Here is a 19,376-nt window from a genome sequence, read left to right on the forward strand (position 1 = left end):
ATTATGCAGTACTAACGATAAATAGCGATAAGCGTATCTTTTTAATGCCATTTTTATGCATAGGTGCTGTGCGCCATTATTCACTGATCCGGATATTACAGTTTAACAGTGTGCTGACCAGGAAGCTGTTATGGGGTGATGGCCATTTTTAAAATGGAAGACAGAGAATTCCATTGATCCCAGTGGACAAACAGGATGCAGGAGAGGAGAAAGAGATTGAGGAGAAGATTACACAAGAGGTAAGTATGACCTGTGTATGGTTATTTTGACTTTTTATTTTCAGTTCAGGTTCTCTTTAAATTCCGTCTTGGTTGGTCTGAGGAAGGACCTCTCTGGAGCTCTGTGTGTGCAGCTGTTTTATGGACAGCTGGATGATCAGGAGAGTCGCTAATGACATAGTATGTGGGTGGAGCTTAAAGAAGGGTCTGCACTTATAGTGACAGCTGCCGGGGGCGGGGCCAGTCGTGATCCGGAGTAAAAGAACCGCTGACAGAGAAGTATGACAGCTGCAGACGTAGGACGTGGTTTCCAGTGAGGATTCCATGAAGAAATGTAGGACCCTATCAGATTTAAGGGCGATATAGTTCTACTCCCAGGGCAGGGCTGTTTCTGATATTTTTGGCAACATGGGAAAATATTGCTATTTCAATATTTATGTGTGTTCTAGGATATACCTAGCTAAATATTGTGATCTAGAGATGTTAAAGGACAACTGAAGTGAGGAGAACATGGAGGCTGCCATTTTTATTTCCTTTTAAACAATACCCGTTGCCTGGCAGCCCTGCTGATCTATTTGGCTGCAGTAGTGTCTGCATATCACCAGAAACAAGCATGCAGGTAATCTTGTCGGATCTGACAATAATGTCAGAAACACCTGATCTGCTGCATGCTTGTTCAGGGGCTGTGGCTAAATGTATTAGACGCAGAGGATCAGCAGGGCAGCCAGGCAACTGGTATTGCTTAAAAGGAAATATGTAAATATGGCAGCCTTCATATCACTCTCAATTCAGGTCGTCCTTTAAACAAACTGTAAATCTGAGCTATTGTATTTTGTGGCAAATCCCTAAACATATTATCGGCATGCTTGTTCAGGGGCTATGGCTAAAAGTATTAGAAGCAGAGGATCAGCAGGACAGCCAGGCAATGTGCAAAGTTTAAAAGGAAATAAAAATGGCAGCCTCTCATTTCAGGTGTCCTTTAAAGCGGATCCGAGATTAAAAACTAACTATAAGTAACTTGTCTATATATCTTATCCAAAGTTAAGATAGTTTACACAGCATATCTAGCTGGGAACAGCTTCAAAAGTTTATGATTATTTATTCCTGTGATACAGTGAGGGCAGCCATGTTCTGTTTGTCACATTGTCACAGGCTGAGGGCTGGAGATGCTATCAGCTTGCCTTTGTTTAATTTCAGTTCCCCCTCCTCCTCCCTCCTCCCCTCTGCCTCTGAAATCTCTGGCTAGTAACCTCCTCCGCCTCTTGCCCAGACTAAGCTCCCATAAGCCCTTGCTACAGTGCCAAGGCACAAAAGGAGCTGTGGGCGAGGCTTGTTTAGTTTTTAGGTAATTAGAGTATTAAAACAAAACAAAAAAAGTATTTGGCTTGAGGAATGCCCTATAAACTATATGAAAGGAACACAATTATGCAATGAGTAAAAGTTGATCTCTGAACCACCTTAATTAAAACCTCATGCATTGTCAAGCATCCGTTTCGAAAGGCTCTAATTATAGTTTGTGTTATTTTTTGTTTCGTTTTGTCGGCAGCGCAGGGCATATAACGGTGCTGTGCATAGAATGTGGGACGTGGGGACGCCCCAGCCCTCCCTCCCCCCCTGAAGTGACATTAGAAGCAAGCGCAGAGCCAGGCTGCAGGCCTTGTGACATCACAGCAGCAGCTGCTATACAGGAGGAGGGCTGTCCTGTTCTGTCTCTCCTTCTCTAGGGCTGCACAAGGCTTCTGTGCTGTCAGGACCTCTCCTCTCCTCTCCTCTCCTCCTGGGATCAGCAGCCCCCACAACCCACCTCAGCAAAGTAAGTCAGAATAACCTCATTCTTTGTGTCTTCTGCTCATCATGCAATTGCTGTACTGCTGGCTCATTGCCTGGGCATTAAGGGCATTCACTGAACGTTTAATCTTTTCCATGCGGTCGCGTCACACGCCAGACGGACTACGCTGCTCAGATTCTCTTTGTGTCTATAAAAAGTAACGCTCATTTTCGCTCGGTTTTCCACGTCGGAAAGTTTAAAAAAAAATGTTGTCAGTTTTGTCGACACTAAACTGTTAAAGGGAACCTAAACTGAGAGGGATATGGATATTTCCTTTTAAACTATACCAGTTGCCTGACTCTCCTGCTGATCAATTTGCTGCAGTAGTATCTGGATCTCACACCCTGAAACAAGCATGCAGCTAATCCAGTCTGACTTCAGTCAGAGCACCTGATCTGTATGCTTGTTCAGGGGCTGTGGCTAAAAGTATTAGAGACACAGGTTCAGCAGGAGAGTCAGGCAACTGGTATTATTTTAAAAGGAAAAATCCATATCCTTCTCAGTTTAGGTTATTATTATTATTATTATTATTTAGTATTTATATAGCGCCGACATATTACGCAGCGCTGTACAGTGTATGTATATATATATATATATATATATATATATATATATATATATATATATATATATATATATTTTGTCTTGTCACTAACTGTCCCTCAAAGGAGCTCACAATCTAATCCCTACTATTGCCATATGTCTATATTATGTAGTGTAAGTACTGTAGTCTAGGGCCAATTTTTAGGGGGAGCCAATTAACTTATCTGTATGTTTTTGGAATGTGGGAGGAAACCGGAGTGCCCGGAGGAAACCCACGCAGACACGGAGAGAACATACAAACTCTTTGCAGATAGTGCCCTGGCTGGGATTCGAACCAGGGACCCAGCGCTGCAAGGCGAGAGAGCTAACCACTATGCCACCGTGCTGCCACCGGTTCCCTTTAAGTTGGCCATACACGTATAGATTGCCACCCAATGGGGCAAAACAATCGGTTCCTCTCTAAAAGGAATCGATTCAGAAAGGAATCGATTCCTACCATACACACTGCACGTCGATTTAATAGATCAATAGGGCATCTACTGAAAATTGATCGAACTGCAGTGTTGCACTGTTCAATGCAATGCAACACTGTGAGATATCGATTTACGGGCGCTCCTGTCCCGCCCCTGATCAACCTAGATCTTCTATCCTGTCCAATAGTACTTTACTTTCAATCGACTTTGGTCAAACTCGACCCAAAAGTCGATTAATCGGACATCTTGGGAGAATTATTTGCAGATCGATTGACTACGCAGGGAATCGAACTGGAAAGTCGATAAGTGTATGAGCATCTTTAGGCAACTTGCATTTATAAAGCTGATGTGTACTAGTTCAGCAAATAAAAAAGATTGCAACCCTGTTAGTGCACTCGTAGCATCCAAAAAGGTGGACTGCAGTAAAACAGCAAAAACTAAATTCTGTGAGGTTCATTTAAAGACGAATATGGTGTAAAGAACTGATGAGTGAATCAGTATTCATTTTTGTTTCAGTAAATATGTTTATGGAATTTAACTCTTGTCTGTTGCTAAATTTATGTAGCTATACAATAGCTACAAAAACCTGTCCTCGTGATACCCCAATGGGGCATGTTTTGCAGACAATCTCCCCTATGGACAGGTGGGGTAATTAGTGTGTCAGATACAAGGAATTCACCTAGCTGACCTAATTACCCCACCTGTGCGTGGGGGAGGTTGCCTGCAAAACATGAGGAGTCACAAGGACAGGTTTGAGAAACACTGCAATAAGCTCATTGGGGGTCAGTCATTTGTGTGATGACAATTGTGAGTTTTTGGTTTGTATTCATATCTTAAATGTTACCTATTTGGATGAAGCAGATGCATCTAGCAGAGTAAGCGGATGGATGAATCTAGCAGAGTAAGCAGAGTTGTACATGTTTAACCAAACTGGTACAGTGAGCTGGGTGTGTCCCCCTCACTACAGCATGCAGCTGATCAGAGTCTACTGCAGCGCTTCCTGCAATAGTTAATAGATTCTGTGATACAATGAGCCATATCTGTACCCGATAAGCTGGGCAGTCTGAGATCTCAAAGCGTTTGTGTTTGGTGATTAGATCTCCATCAGTTGTTCAATCTAACTGTTGGATTGACTTGAGCTGTGTCTTATCAGTCGTTGGTTACCTGTTATCAGTGATAACGCCTTGTCGTTTGTAAATCTTTTACTTGACAAATGTTGTCCAACTTCTTCCATTGTTCGATAATCCGTGCATTTCAAAGACTTTGGTTGAGCGTGTGTATGAGCCTTCTGCTGGGCATACACGGTTTGTCCGCGCGGATCAATTCCCGCTCGTCCCCCGCGGACGCTTCTTATCAGCGCTTCGTTTATTTTCTATAGTCCGCCCGCGGGGATCGAGCGCGGTATCGATCCGCCGCGGTGACCGGACAGGTTGGATCTTATCAGTCGAGCTATCAGAGGCTCGATTGATAAGAACTATCTAACCGTGTATGCCCAGCATAAAAGGGAACCCTAACTGAGAGGGATATGGATGATTCCTTTGAAACAATACCAGTTGCCTGGCAGTCCTGCTGATCTCTTTGGCTGCAGTAGCCTCTGAATCACCCACCTGAAACAAGCATGCAGCTAATCCAGTCTGACTTCAGTCAGAGCACCTGATCTGCATGCTTGTTGAGGGGCTGTGGCTGAAAGTATTAGAGATGCAGGGTCAGCAGGAGAGTCAGGCAACTGGTATTATTTAAAAAGAAAAAAAATCCATATCCTTCTGAGTTTAGGTTTTCTTTAAGAGGACAGGTTTGGTTTCAGCATTGCTACGGCCTATTAACCAGCTGAGCGGTCTGGACGAGCTCAGCTCGTCCAACACCGCCAGCGGCTGCCGCTCAGGCCCTGCTGGGCCGATTTTAACGAAATAAAAAGCAGCACACGCAGCCGGCACTTTGCCAGCCGCGTGTGCTGCCTGATCGCCGCCGCTCTGCGGCGATTCGCCGCGAGCAGCGGCGAAAGAGGGCCCCCCTAGCCGCCTGAGCCCAGCGTAGCCGGAACAAAAAGTTCCGGCCAGCGCTAAGGGCTGGATCGGAGGCGGCTGACGTCAGGACGTCGGCTGACGTCGATGACGTCACTCCGCTCGTCGCTATGGCGACGATATAAGCGAAACAAGGAAGGCCGCTCATTGCGGCCTTCCTTGTTTATTCTGGGCGCCGGAGGCGATCGGAAGATCGCCTCCGGAGCGCCCTCTAGTGGGCTTTCATGCAGCCAACTTTCAGTTGGCTGCATGAAATAGTTTTTTTTTAATTTAAAAAAAACCCTCCCGCAGCCACCCTGGCGATTTAATCAGAACGCCAGGGTGGTTAAGGCACACTTTGGCTTTTTAGGGGTTAATTAGGGTTACGGTGAGGGTTTGCGCTGGTAAATGACCAGTCATAATTGATTTCTCGCTGATGCTGAATGTTTTATTAGGGCTCGTTCCCACTGTTGCGACGCGATTTCGGCCGCATTCCGACGCTTGTAAAAACGCATGCGGATGCGTTTCCACATGCGTTTTTACCCGCGATTTCGCATGCGATTTCGCATGGCAGGGTGCCATGCGAAATTAACCATGACACTGCCAGGGCTAAATAAAATTGAAAAAGGTGCGAAATCGCACGCGAAATCGCGGGTAAAAACGCATGTAACAAACGCATGCGTTTTTACTATTAAATACATTAGCGGCGATTCGCACGGATTCCCGACGCAGGCGAAATCGTTGGCTCTTTTGTGCGTTTTTTTCACGCTGGAAAAAACGCACCTCAACAACGCTACAGTGGAAACAGGCCCATCCACTTGTATTACATGTGCGGATCTGCATGCGTTGGACGCATGCAGATTCGCGATAGTGGAAACGAGCCCTCAGGCAACCACCTTGCATGACTCAGCAGAGATCAAACTGAATATGGATGGCAATCGGGGGTGCAAGACCAGCCCTTGTGACCCCCTGGGGAGGGAGCAGGCACAGGTCTAGTGATAAGGGGATCCGAGGCACAATTAACCTGGGGTGCCCTATAGGCGGGATTAGGGAAGGGGGGCCCAAGTCGGCTGCCGGACACCCCCCCAGATCTCCCTCCATATTGTATAGTGGATCCTGGGGCCCTGCACAGCTTTCTTGTCGGGGCGCTCCACCAGTACTCTGCACTCCCTTCTTCATCCACACAGGGGCGCCCCTCCATGACCCGGCATATACCACTGGTCAGTCACTGAGAAGATGCAGCCAACATGTATGAAGATGGCAGTGCGCAGAGTAATGGTGGGGCCCACCGGGACAGTTGAGTCACTAAGCTGCCAATATCTCTACAGGGGTCCTGGGGGCCACTTTATAATTGAGGGGATCAGGAGGTAGTATATGTAATTAAAGTGCCAGGAAATTTGGGCACAGGGTGAAGCCGAAAAACATCTCCGCCCTGCTGCTGCACAAGTTCCGGCGGCATTCATTACTATTCCCCCTCCAGGCCGCCGTGGACTCTGGGGTAAGGTGTAATTTGGCTTCCAGCTGTTGCTGGCAGATTACGCTGGTTTTATAGTAATTTGGGCGCCGATAACTGCCTGAGCGCCACTATAGCCGTAACTCACATTACAGTCTATGGCAGCACCTGGTGTGCACAAATTTCCAGCACTGTTTTTAACTGACTTGCCAAGAGGGGCGTGGCAGCGCTTGGGGTCCCTGGGGCAATTGCCTAGCTTGCTGCTATAGAAGTGCCGACCCTGGGTGGGTGGGGGCTCATAAGGGCTGCATAATACTACTAAGTACTATTACTTTACTATAATACTACTATGTAAAATGGTGGTGGCACAAAGGATGCCTTATACTGCTATCTGGGTAGGGGTGGAAAGGAGGTGCCTACAGGCTAACTGATATCTTTTGTCTGGAGCGGGATATGACTATAGGCTACCTAATACTACTATTATATCTTCGACCACTGTTGATTCTTCCACCGCAGGAAGAGATGTTGCCCAGTAGTGGAATCTAAGGGAAAGCTGGACTTAGCTGCCTAGTGTGCACCAGGTCACTACTGGGATAATCTTAGCTGGTGGTCGAGAGAACAGTGACACCTCAGTGTAGAGTATCCAGTAAGCGTAATCCGGGTCCAGGCAAAGGTCAGGGCAGGCGGCAGACAGGCGTTGTCGAGAAGCAGGCGTAAGGTCAAGGCAGGCGGCAGGCAGGCTTTGGTCGAGATACAGGCGTAAGGTCGAAGGCAGGCGGCAGACAGGCGTAATTGAGTTGCAGGCAGGGTCGAGGCAGGCGGCAGACAGACGTGGTCAAGTATCAGGCAAAGGGTCAAACCAGGGGCAGAAGATCAAGAGTAGTCGGGCAATCCGGGTCACAACGGCAGATCAAACCAGTAGAAGGCTGGCCGGAGCTCAAGGGCTAGACAGGCGAACCACACACTAGCTGCCAGAACGAACAGCACCGACTGCTGGGAGAGCAGGCCTTTTATAGGGGCAGGGCTGCACTTTGGCGCCTAATCTTGAATGCTGCGCATGTGTACGAACGTCCGCCAAAGCCCCGCGCATGCATACGCAAGGTCTGACGCCATTCCGTACGCACGCCACCGACAGCCGTCACTAAACCGCGGCCGGCAAGCGCGTGCGCACAGAGACCAGAGGACGCCAGTGCAACGCGGAAGTCGCATGCGGAAGACACCGAGGACGGAGCAAAGCCACGTGAGTATGACAACTACTATGTGTTCATAGGCAAACACGGGGGGGGGGGGGGGATTACAGCTGCCCAGAATCCCCCCTCAGACCAGGGTCGGTATCCTACAATATTATTATGCTGTATTGTGTGTGTTGCTGAGGGAGACCTTTTAGGAATACCCCCCCTTGAAAATCCTAGGTTTCCCCCCCGGGATTTTATGATAAAATTCGAATGTAAAACCTTCTTAAATCATTCCGTTAATGGGAGCAATTGATAATCACCTTCCAATTACGTACGATTGCTCAAATCGCATCGAAAGATTGCATCTGTTAAAAAAAAAATTGTACAGATGGATTAAGATGTAATAGGACCCTAGGCAAGGTAGTAGATTTCAGAGCAGTTAATAAAAGTGTGGCCAAAAATGAGCGCAAGTTAAATGGCGGGCGCCGGAGCCACTTCTACGCTATATAGCGGACAGCTCCGATCAAATTATTTAGCATTTATTAGTCACTGGGGGTCTTAGGGCAGGGGCCTAGTCCTGTATAAAGAGGTGAGTGGACTTACCCTAACCCCGCCCCCTCCCCCCCCCCCCCCTCACGTGGTGCGCTGGAGAATGGCCGTGGTCATGCAACAGAAACTGGACGTGGTCATGGGTGGGGCCAAATATACATGACCTTAGCAGTGCTGTAAATGGTCTGCTGGGAAAGTTTGAGCTCTGCCATAGTGTTTCCCCCAAAATATATGTAATCTTACAGCATTTCACCAAAAATACATGTAATCTGGCCGAGGTTCTTCCATAATACAGATAATATGGCAGTGGTTCCCCAAAATAGACATAATCTGACATAAGCGGTTCCCCCAACATACACAATCTGGCAGCGGATCCCCAAAAATACAGATAATCTGGCAGAAGTTCTCCCAAAAAGGTGCCTCCAGTATAAGTATCCAGGTCTATAGGTATCCCCAGTAAAAGTAGCCAGGTTTATAGGTTTCTCCTGTTTAGATAGCCAGGTCTATAGGTGCCCCCAGAATAGGTAGCCAGGTCTATAGGTGCCCCCAGAATAGGTAGCCAGGTCTATAGGTGCCCCCAGAATAGGTAGCCAGGTCTATAGGTGCCCCCAGAATAGGTAGCCAGGTCTATAGGTGTCCCCAGAATAGGTAGCCACTAGCCAGGTCTATAGTTGTCCCTAGAATAGGTAGCCAGGTCTATAGTTGTCCCCAGAATAGGTAGCCAGGTCTATAGGTGTCCCCAGAATAGGTAGCCAGGTCTATAGGTGTCCCCAGAATAGGTAGCCAGGTCTATAGGTGTCCCCAGAATAGGTAGCCAGGTCTATAGGTGTCCCCAGAATAGGTAGTCAGGTCTATAGGTGCCCCCAGAATAGGTAGCCAGGTCTATAGGTGCCCCCAGAATAGGTAGCCAGGTCTATAGGTGCCCCCAGAATAGGTAGCCAGGTCTATAGGTGCCCCCAGAATAGGTAGCCAGGTCTATAGGTGTCCCCAGAATAGGTAGCCAGGTCTATAGGTGTCCCCAGAATAGGTAGCCAGGTCTATAGGTGTCCCCAGAATAGGTAGCCAGGACTTTAGGTGCCCCCCCAGCAGGAGGGGTGGCAGCGCAGTGAACGGGGAGTGGTGGGCACAGCAGTGGGGAAGGGGGGACGTCTCCCCCCCCCCCCTTCCCTCACCTGGGGCTCACCCTTTCTTGCTCCCCCCTCAAGAACTACGTTTTGTGGGCGGCTGGCAGCGGGTGGAGAACGGCTTTCCTCTTCCTTGTTCCCACACGAGGAAGCTCTGCATGCCGCTAGTCTGGTCTGGTCTAGACCAGAGCAGCGTAATGCAGAACTTCCTCCGGCGCTTGGATCAAGGCTGCGCACAAAACTTAGTTGTGGAGGGGGGAGCAAGGAAGGGTGAGCCCACTGCTCCCCCTTCAATGCGCTGCCACCCCTCCACATGCTAGGGTGGATGACGTCCACTCTCTACAAAAAGTAAGTGGACGTCGTCCACCCGCATTCATTCAGGACTCGACCCCTGTCTTAGGGTTATGCAGCACCGGCAGAGGGGTCTTAGGGTCTCTGGGCGCCAAACACCTTCCTAGGTTGCCTGGTAGATAATCCTGCTTTGCCTTAAAGGGAAGGATCACGCAGGGAAAAAATCCAAATCCACTTACCTGGGGTTTCCTCCAGGACGTGCCCTCGGCGCCGCTCCCGGTGGTCTCCGGTGGCGCGCCCGACCTGGCCAGGCTGGCTTCGGTGGTCGGGCTCTTCTGCGCTCCCAACGTGCGCCTCATGAGGGTGCGCTGACGTCATCGGATGTCCTCTGGGCTGTACTGCGCAGGCGCATATGCGCCCTCTTGAGGCGCACGTTGGAGCGCAGAAGAGCCCGACCTGGAAGCCGGCCTGGCCAGGTCGGGCGCGCCACCGGAGACCACCGGGAGCATGCGGAGCGGCGCCAAGGGCACGTCCTGCCTGCCACGGGCTGGAGGTAAGCCCCAGGTAAGTGGATTTGGATTTTTTTTTTCCACAGCGGATCTTCCCTTTAAGTGAGGTATTGAGGACAAAGCAGGACTGGCTTCTGCAGCACCTCGCCCAATAATCTGCCACATCCCACAAGCAGCAGCGTGAGTTGCCAGATGTGCAGCACAAGCATCTAATCATCGTCCAGCCGTGAGCAGTAAAGCCCTGCTGACCATCATCACATGTCTGCAGGAAGATTCAGGATTCAGGTCATTGAAGGTGAGCGATCATGCGAGGGTTAAACTCTGCGCATCTGCAGAAACCTTACCGTCTCGTCTCCCTGCAAAGTATGGAGATGTAAGCTCTCTGCAAAATTACAGATCTTTAAATCCCGCTGGACTGCCTCTCCTCCATTTCTTTCCAACATCTGGAGCTGGGGGGGGGGGGTCAATAGGGAGGTACTGCATCTAAAGATTGCAATGCAGATGCCATCCAGCCATGTCAGACTGGTAGCCCAGAGGTGGTGGTGATGGGGGGGGGGGGGGGGGGAAGGTGTTGGAGGGGGGCGGGGCAGCTGTGGCTAGATTATTAAATTCCCAGAATTCAGCTTGAAGGATAGTAAAAGAGATAAGGTCATACTTTCACACTTTAGACATGTGACATGTAGTTTTTAGCATCAGAACTCTGTGAAATATCCTGTCTGGAAATCAGCAGTGCTGACAGAGTTTCTTGCTTCTTGTGCTGTTATTGGTCCCCAGAGACAAAATAATAGAATGAAAGGAAATCAGGCATGAGTGCCCAGCATCCTCCGGCTGTCCTGGAATTAAAGGCCCCTAAACGCCAACACCGAGGCAGGCTGGGACCTGAAGTCCCTAAACAGGTGGCAGCAGCTGCCTGTAATTAGTTGCCCAACCAAATTGTTGGCACTCAAAACTTATGGTGATTGTATTCCTCCTCCAGTAGTTGGTCTGCCAGGATACTATGTGCAATGGAGTTTTTACGTCCTCCCTGTGTTTGTGTGGGTACCCCAGTTTCCTCCCACATCCCCAGAAAACTTTAGATCCCCCCCCCCCCCCCACACACACCCCATCGCCCCCGCCTACTCCTGGGGCAACGGAGGTGGGGAAGAGCCCCTTGTCCATGGATTGGACAAGGGCTCGGGGGGAGAGGGGAAGGCTTGGCCGCCCCTTCCCCTGGAGCCCCCCCATACCATGGACCATGCGGGCTGGTATAGCTCAGGGTGCGAAGCCCCAGTCGGCCGGGACTCCGCATTCTGGCAATCCCAGCCTACATGGGAGACAAGGGGTTACAGAGCCTCCAGAGGAGTGACCCCATGCCATTTTTTTTTTTTCAAAAAATTTCCCCACACTTTGAACATAAAACAAAACTTAATTATTTTTTTTTACCACTTTACCCCCAGTGGTGCGGATTTCTCCGTCCCTTTTTCCACCCTGTTACCACCAAGGGACGGAGAAATCCACACCTGACGCCGCTGTCTGCACTTCCACTCGCTCGTCCACGCGCCTCGCGCTCGTGCACAACGCCCGCTTGCCCGGAGATCAATGAACGGGAAAAACCTTTCCCGTTCGTTGATCTCTGCCCCTCGCAATGCTCAGCTGCTTCTACGAGAAGCAGCGATCATTGTGAGGGAAAAAGTTTCCCAGCCTCCTAACCCTTCCTGCAAGCGTACTTCCTGTATGCTTGCAGGTCGCATAAAAAAAGTTACTGTGGCCATCTTGTGGCCAAATAGTAAAACTACACCCTAAAGCATTTTTTCATATAGAAATACATTACTTTTACACTAAAAATTAACTCATTACCTCCTACACTCCCCAATTTTTTATTTTTATAATTACAATTAAAAAAAAAAATAGTTACCTTAGGGACTGAACTTTTTAAATATTTATGTCAAGAGGGTATAACACTGTTACTTTATAAACTATGGGCTTGTAATTAGGGATGGACCCAAAACTGAAAAAAATGCACCTTTATTTCCAAATAAAATATTGGCGCCAAACATTGTGATAGGGACATCATTTAAACGGTTTTATAACCGGGACAAATGGGCAAATACATTTCATGGGTTTTAATTACAGTAGCATGCATTATTTAAAAACTATAAAGGCCGAAACCTGTAAAATAATCATTTTTATTCCCACATTTTTCCTATTTTCCCATTAAAACACATTTGGAATAAAATAATTCTTGGCATAATGTCCCACCTAAAGAAAGCCTAATTGGTGGCGAAAAGAACAAGATATAGTTCATTTAATTGTGATAAGTAATAATAAAGATATAGACAAATGAATGGAAGGAGCGCTGAAAGGTGAAAATTGCTCTGGTGCTCAAGGGGTAAAACCCCTCAGTGGTGAAGTGGTTAATATTGTTTCCCAGTATCTTTTTAACATATCATGCAAATTAGGTGTTGCTAGGATTTAAGGGGCCTTTGCTATTAACTGCTAAAGTCGGAGGGAATTGTTTCCCTAAGAACTGTCATTACAGGATTTAAATAGATACTTTTTTTTTTTTTTTTTAACTTTTTAAAATCTTTTTTCTCAAAGTATAAGCTCTTTTTGAAAAAAGTTTCCTTTTGTTCCCACTGTTCTTAGCATTCCCTGCAAATTTGGTGTTTCTGGCATTTAAGGGGGCTTTGCTATTAACCGCTAAAGTCAGCGGGCGTTTAATTTTCCCACGGTCAGAAGGAGAATTTTAAAATTGATTTTCTCAAAAACTATAAGGTCTTTTTGAAAAAAAAGTTGTCCTCTTGTTCCCAATGTTCTTCTTAACATAACCTGCAAATTTGGTGTTTCTATCTTTAACGGACGGGGCTGTGCTATTAAACGTTAAAGTCGGCGGCAGACATTTTACAAACGGCAGCAAAGCAGAGTTTAAAACGATAAATATCGTTCAGGCAGGACAAAAAAAGCAGGTTTTAAAACGATAAATTACGTTCATAAGGTCTGCACCATTAAAACGATAAATATTGTTTTAAACAAATATCGGGCAGAAGGGGGCGCCATTATTTAACCGGTGCCATTTTTCACTGGACGCGTTTTCAGGATGTGGGAGGAAACCAGAGTGCCCAGAGGAAACCCAACACAGACACGGGGAAAACATACAAACTCCTTGCAGATGTTGACCTGGATGGGATTTGAATCGGGGGCGAGAGCACTAACCAATACACCATCATGCTGCCCATATTGATTAGGCCCTCCTTTTTAAAAATATTTTAAGAATACATAAACCTACTCTAAGGGCCCGTTTCCACTAGAGCGGAAACCGGGCCGAATTCGGAGAGTTTCCCCGCAGGCAAATCGCGCAGGGAAACTCTCCCACAGGAAACTATGGCGCCGCTGGCCGAATCGCTTAGCCTAGCGATTCGGCCGACACTGCCCACAGTTTTTCACGCGGGAGACTGCGAATCCCATAGTGGTGCATGGCACGGCTCATGGGATTTGTCAGCTTTCCCGCAGAGCAGGAAGTGCTACCGTGCGTCTTGCAGCCGCGAGCAGTGGCTAGTGGAAACGGGCCCTAAGTGATGTGATTATAAATTGAGCATGGACAAAATGTTTGTGACTTGTTAAAAGTGAATAATACAATTCATGAATTAAAGTGGGATTTTACTCCCAAAATGAACATTTCAGTAACTACTCCGTTTACATAAAAGAACATTTGGAAGCGTTTCCACACATTTCCTGTGTGTAGAAACCTTTTTCATTGCAGAGAGCCAGAGAAGCTTGCTCACGTCTGGTCATCACCCCTAAAGCAAATGTAATCATTGCTGGCTGAAGCTCTCTGAGGCATGTGCAGTGGCGTAGTAATATGGGGTGCAGAGGTAGCGACCGCATTGGGTCCCTTGGGCTAGAGGGGCCCGAGGGGCCCACCCCTCAAACACAGTATTAACTCTTTATTGGTTCTGTGCTGATAATATTCACTTCTATAGTTGATTTGAATAGTAGTGATCATTAACACACAGTTTCCCATCCCGTTCTTGCACCTCTGACACAATGGTTGTCCTCGTTTTTGGTAGAGATGGCCCGAACCTCTGATTTTCGGTTCGCGAAATAGACTTCAATGGGGAGGCAAAATTGAGCGAAAAGTTAGGATAGCAGCCTACCAAGGGGTAGGCTTGGGTTCGATTCCTGGCCAATGTATGTGAGTTGGCCTTTGACATCCTACAAATCCCTAGGCAAGCTCATTTTTCTCTTGGATATATCACAATGGTACATGCTAGGCTGGCTTCAGCATGTAGTGTTGGTGGTGCTATAGCGGTTAGGAGAGCTGCCTACCAAGCACTAGACCTGGGTTCGATTCCCGGCCAATGTATGTGAGCTGGCTTTTGAAATCCTACAATTCCCTGGAAGACAAGACCCTCTTCCTCCGGAGGGAGGAGGAGGGAGAAGAGAGCTGTTGTGGGGTACAATATAAGGAATAAAAATCAGTCAGGAGCAAGCTTACCAGCCTACAAGAGCCTAACTAATGGAGCATAATGGGGGCGAATTGAACTTCCGGGAAAGTTTGCCTTTGCCGGCGAAGGCGAACCATCCAAAGTTCGCCTGGAACCGTTCGGGCCATCTCTACTTAAGACTAAAGAAAAGTGTTTTACTCACCTGGGGCTTCTACCAGCCCCCTGCAGCTGTCCGGTGCCCTCGCAGTCACTCTCGGATCCTCCTGTCCCTGCCGGCAGCTACTTCTGTTTTTGGTGACAGGCCCGACAGGCCTGGGAACGCGAGTGATTCTTTGCCTTCCTGGCCGCAATGGCAGTATAGAGGGCGCTATTGCTGCCAGGAATGCGAAGAGTCACTTGCGTTCCCAGGCCTGCCGCTGAAACCAGAAGTAGCTGCCGGTGGGGACAGGAGGATCCGAGCGAGACTGCATGGGCACGGGACAGCTGCAGGTGAGAAAGTCTTATAATAATAATTTTTTTTTTTTATAGAATTAAGTGACCCTTTAGTCAGGGGCACCTACTGAGGTTCCTCTAGAGATACCTAATACTTGGCACCTCTGGCTAAAGAGGAACTTCAGCCTAAACAAACATACTGTCATTAAGTTACATTAGTTATGTTAATTAAAATAGGTAATCTCTTACCCACCCTGTTTTAAAAGAACAGGCAAATGTTTGATTTCATGAGGGCAGCCATCTTCTTGGTTGAAAGGAGGTAACAGGGAGCATGAGACACAGTTCCAACTGTCCTGTGTGCTGATCACCCCTCCCAGTTGCTAGGCAACGTGCTTTGCACAGCATCAGGGAAAAAAAGCCCGGGCAGTGTTCTTTGATGGGTGGAGCTTAGCTAAAAATGCAGCTAAAAATTATGTTTTGGTAAGAAAGAAAAAGTTCTGATGCTGTGAAATTGTTAAAGGGGAACTGAAGAGAGAGGTATATGGAGGCTGCCATGTGTTTTTCCTTTTAAGCAATACCAGGTGCCTGGCAGCCCTGCTGATCCTCTGCCTCTAATACTATTAGCCATAACCCCTGAACAAGCATGCAGCAGATCAGGTGTTTCAGACTTTAAAGTCAGATCTGACAAGACTAGCTGCATGCTTGTTTCTGGTGTTATTCAGATACTACTGCAGAGAAATAGACCAGCAGGGCTGCCAGGCAACTGGTATTGATTAAAAGGAAATAAATATGGCAGCCTCTGTATACCTCTTACTTCAGTTCCCCTTTAAAGAAACACGAAGCCTTTTCAGTTTTGCTGAGTAGATTTTAGTCCGGAGGTTCACTTTAATACTGAGGGCACTTCTGGCTACCTAATAATATTAAAGGGCACCTGTAGCTACATATGATGGAAGGAAAATAAGGGAGAAGTAACAGCTGGGGGCAGCTTGGTGGAGGTTTGCAGGTGCATGGAGAGCGGAGTCTGAGGTGTCAGGACATCTGTGCCTACAGGCTCCTGTGAGGTAAGTCCGGGCCTGCATGCATGGAGGGCGGAGTCTGAGGTGCCAGGACATCTGTGCCTACAGGCTCCTGTGAGGTAAGTCCGGGCCTGCTCCTGATGCTCTATGTTGGTCCATGTCTAGCTGATGCCGCATAGTACGAGCGACAGTCATCCTCCTCCCTAGTCCCTCCTAATTGCTTCACATGTACAAGCGTCCCCCAGTATCTCGCTGCAGATCGCACACGTCTCGCTATCAGGCTGGTGTAACAGGTGTCTTTTCTGAAACAGTCTCTTGTTAATTATCGGAGGTCATCTGAGGCGCATTGCTGGCCCTGCACAGTTATTTAATAATGCAGCAGTGAATTCACCAGTGATTCCCTTTCTGGTATGTTGCACATGTGCTGCAGTTAATTATAGATGAGCTGTTATGTCACCTATAGTCAGGTCTCCGAATACAGCACAACTGTCTGTGTACCTCAGCTTCTGCCTGCCGCGGGTCAGCAGGTCTTCTTCTCTCTGAGGTAGGCTTAAAAGGATAAGTGCACTTGTAACTAAACATCCCCAATTAATAATTCAGTTTTTAATTAATAACTGGTGTCAGAAGCCTGGAGGGTTGAACAGATGACAGCTGAGACATTAAAGTGTAACTGTCGGGCATAAAATCAGAAATCAATTCTTTATTTTTATCTGGTTAACAAGTAATAAGGATGCAAACCAGGCAATCCAAAAGTTAAAATCACTATTACTTTTCTTGCTGATAAATGATCATTCCCCAGTTTACCTGACTCTTATTTGGTACACACAAGTTGTGGTACACATAAAGGAAGTTGCAGGGCATGCTGGGTTGTCCTTTTTTGCTTCTCCACTTCCACCTCAGACGTAACTAATGCAGCCTGATTGGCTCAAGCCTCTTCCCCTCCTGTTTTCCCCTCCCACACCTCTGTTCCTCTCTGATTGGCCAATATTTCTCATCCTGAGACCATGTACTTTCTATAGTGGAGGGCGGACAATGCATACACAATCAGGCAGAGGAGAGCAAGGGAGGAAATTACATCAGGATTGGCTTCAAAATAGCCACACTTAAAATGGGAAATGCCTACCATCCCCCCCAAAGCTACATCCTGGTTGGGAGGGTCGGTGTGCACTGCGCAGGCGCTTCCCGGCAAAGCACCTCCTTGTATCGTTGTTGCTGTGCATTGCTTCCTGATGTTTAGTGAGGTGCACTATGGGAAATTATCATGGGAGACCTGTGAGATGACCAGAAGTAGGCTTCTGAGAGGAACTGACAGCAAGATAAACATGTAATATTCATTTGCAGGTACATCATGTGTTTGTTTTACTCTGTTGAAATGCATTAGCAGCTTCGATAGTTATCTCGTGTGAGATAAGTTCCCTGCTTTTGCCTTCAGCCGGCAGAACACCTTGTGCTGTAAATTCCTGGAATGCTTTCATCTCTCTCTCTCTACTAGCAGAAAATAGAGAAACTGAAAGCAGAGGTTCTCTGTTCTTACCTCACACTGCCCCCTAGTGACAACTGGCCATAAATACACATTACAGCAGGACTAATTAGAAGCAGGGAAATGCAACAAATAAGAAATAAAAAAAAATTGCTAAAATGAACTGGCCTGGAGCACTTGCAAGCCTCTAAAGTAAAGTATCATCTTGTGAGGTAAGGCGCCCCATTCAGGGTCACAGCCACGTTACCCAGGAAAGAAATGTCCATAACATGAGGACAGGGAGAGCTGCTCCACCAATCAAAATTCACAATCTGCTTAGCTTCAAGTTGTGTGAAGGATCATTGAGGGAACATTGCAAAGCTTTAAAGGACACCTGAAGTGAAAATAAACCAATTAAATAAACGATTGTATCTATCTTCCTTCTCCTAAAAATGGCTTTTTAAGATATTCCACAGTTTTATTTTATGTTTAAATCTACTTTTTTAAAGTTTTAACTGTTTAATTGTTTTTGCTCAATGACACATTCATTGAAATATGCCAGAGCTAAAATCTAGGAGCTATTGACCCTTTTTATCTCTGTCCTGCTCTCAGAAGCCATTTCCTGCTAGGAAAGTGTTTTATAGTTGGAATTTCTTATCAGTGAGGGTCACACTGTAGTCACTTCCTGTCTGAGTCAGGACTGAGTCAGCCACTTACATACCCGATATTTAACTCTTTCAGGCAGAGAAAGAAAAAAAAGGAACACAGCCTAGTTATTTGTGTGCAAGGCACTGTACATACACACGTCTATCTCATCATGTCACATGTCACTTCGGGTATCCTTTAACTTTTGCCTCAAATGAACTCACAGACTTAGATACTTACCTCGATAGAAGGAACTCCGGATCCTCCAGACAGGGCCGGTGCTACCATAAAGGCAAAGGAGCTGTAATGATCTGGGGGGCGATTTCCATGTGCGCTGAAGCAGAAGGAAATCGCCACAATCACAGAAGCAGAGCACCCAGTATATATTTGTAGAGGAGAATTCCAACCAGCAGATGGAGCTGTGGAGTACAGAGGAATAAGTCCTCTGTACAGCCACAGATGCCTAGATTGAAATTGCACGATTAAGCAAGACAGGGCAACAAAGTAGCAACTCAGAAGAAAGCAAGAACAGAGACAGACTATGTGAATGTCTACCAATCTAGTCGCCACCCAGCGACGGTAGACATATCATATCAGAACAGACCAGAGTAAGAAAACGAATCGCAAGAGAGGCGATTGCTATCAGCAATACAAGACTTCGCGAAGACAGAGCATGAATTGAGTAAGGAAGACACAGCAAATAACTACAATCTGAACGCCAAGGAAAATAACAAATGAACTAGCTAAACGCGGTCTCCGCACGTTATGCGCAACAGTGACAAGCGCGTTAATTGTATGGTCACCGCACGTTAAGCGCAACAGTGACAAAACGTACCGACCCTGACTAACAAATGAACACGGAAAACAAAGACAAACAGATAACGAGAACGCTTGCTAATCGGTTGTCTAACACAAGACAACAGCAAGTGTTCGTTCCAGACAAAACAGACTGAAGGAGTAACCAGTAGCAACCGCAGCTAAGGTTATACTCCAAGATACAGACAAGATAGGAATGCTTGCTAATCGGTTGTCTAACACAAGACAACAGCAAGTGTTCGTTCTAGACAAGACAGACTGAAGGAGTAACCAGTAGCAACCACTGCCAAGGTTATACTCCAAGATTCAGACAAGGGAGATCCACCGCCTCTAACGCTAGGAATGCGATCTAGGAACAGGACAGAACGATTCACTATCAGCCACCGCAGGTGATAGTGCAATCGCAAGGCCAGGAGAAGAC

At 47.2% G+C, this 19,376-nt stretch overlaps 1 protein-coding gene across 2 annotated transcripts in view; it reads left to right on the forward strand.

Annotated features, from left to right (window-relative positions):
* The first annotated feature begins 1,888 nt into the window (after nucleotides 1–1,888).
* ANXA6 (annexin A6) overlaps nucleotides 1,889–19,376 on the forward strand; it is a 152,818-nt gene continuing 135,330 nt past the window's right edge. Inside the window, exon 1 of one of the 2 annotated variants that reach the window (XM_068278369.1) lies at nucleotides 1,889–2,031. The gene's annotated coding sequence lies outside the window, so the exon portion shown is untranslated. The remainder of the gene's footprint in view (nucleotides 2,032–19,376) is intronic. The other variant, XM_068278368.1, reaches the window with a different exon arrangement.

The sequence above is a fragment of the Hyperolius riggenbachi genome, chromosome 3 (genome assembly GCF_040937935.1).
Source record: "Hyperolius riggenbachi isolate aHypRig1 chromosome 3, aHypRig1.pri, whole genome shotgun sequence".
Taxonomy (NCBI): Eukaryota; Metazoa; Chordata; class Amphibia; order Anura; family Hyperoliidae; genus Hyperolius; species Hyperolius riggenbachi.